Below are 1,622 nucleotides of genomic sequence, written 5' to 3'. Positions count from 1 at the left end.
GATGTGGCTTTCCTTGTGGTTTAGATCATAGCAAACAGAAGGGTAGCACATCATGGCAAAAGGTTAGGTTTTGCCATGATGACTGTTTTAAAGGGAGCAATGCTCCCAAAGAGAAAAACTGAAGTAGAATGTGAGATAGTGCTTTTCTAGAACACAATGCCCTGTGTCGGTAGGTGGTTCTGTGAGGAGGTGGGGAAGATATTTCAGCCTGAGGCTGCATTTCCTCATGGGCAACCTTCTGGGGGCCACATCCTGGTGGCGGGTGTGGCTGCAGGCCAAAATTGGGTGGAGCTACAGGTGGGACTCTTGCCTTGGTGCAATAAGCCAGGCTCAACATAGAGGTTTCTAAACACAAAGCGGCAAAATAAGAGGACATACTGGGCAGAGGCACTCAGGGAGGGAATGGAGCGGGGCCAGTGAGTGGTGTGGAGTGGGGTAGGTCCCAAGGGCCAGGTAGAAAGTCCTGGAGGGCCACATCTTGCACCCGAGCCTGAAGTTCCCCTACCCTTAAATGAGTGCCCCCTATGTGTGCAAAATGTCCCCACCGTCTTCTCCAAGTCGTGCTGAGAAAGACCACTTCCTGCACCCTTGTAGAGCTGCTGCCAGTCAGTGTAGGGAACACTGAGCAAGACGCGCCATGAGTCTGACCAGGCAGCTTCCCATGTACACAGCCTGTGGGGAGACTTCCACGCCTGCCTGGTTGCGCACCACACAGATTTCTGGAATTGCAACTTAAACCGACCTAGAAGTTCTGCCCCCTCTGACCTTGGGCGGCCTATCCACTAGCCCTGTGTTTCAAAGGGCTCTGTGTGGCTAGGCTGTGGTGACAGAGAGGCATTGTGCACACATGTGGAGGGACGCAGAGCCTTTTCTTTTTCTGCATGTTGATGCACTTCAGGCAACTCTCCATTTGCGTGGGGTTAAGTTCCAAGGCACCGCGCATGTCAGTGAAATCGCGTGTATTTGAAACAGCATTGGGAAAGCCTACAAACACCCTCTAAACCTCTGGAAACCCTTGAGAAACACTTTAAAAAAACAGCAGCACTTACCAGACATCCATCACAATCACTACCTCTAAACCTCCTTCCTCAAACTCAAACCCTCCACAGGTCTCAATGGTCAGCTTGCGGGTACCCTGTTTTTTGCACCTCCACCACTCCCTTTCTGGGTTCTTTTAGGGCAATTTTTGCCATTTTCAAAGCCACTTCTGGGCTTGGTGTGATGTCCGTGTCCGCAGTAGCATGTCAGTTGGACACACATAAATTGGTCGTGACCTGTACTGAACTCTGTTGCTTAAAATATTATTGTTACACTTTATTAGTCACTTATCTAACGGAGTAACCCAGGGCAGCTTACTTTAAAATACCTGCTAGGGCTGCATTATGGTGTTTGATAACCAGAATCCAGGAAGCCGCCCTGTAAGACACCTTTCACAAATACACATATGAAGCTGTGATCATTTGCTACCTAATTGTAATTTGGGGCGTGTGCACTATTTTTTTTGTTTTTTGCTTCTTCCATTTTTTAAAAAATGCATCTGCCCTCCCTTGTCTTTGGCTCTCCTGCCAATGCAGTTACAAGTTGGTCACATCTGCCATCTGTTCTGTGAGTAACTCCTGCAC

Source organism: Podarcis liolepis, assembly GCF_965112155.1.
Source record: "Podarcis liolepis genome assembly, chromosome: 14".
NCBI lineage: Eukaryota > Metazoa > Chordata > Lepidosauria > Squamata > Lacertidae > Podarcis > Podarcis liolepis.
This window is presented reverse-complemented; position numbering follows the sequence as displayed.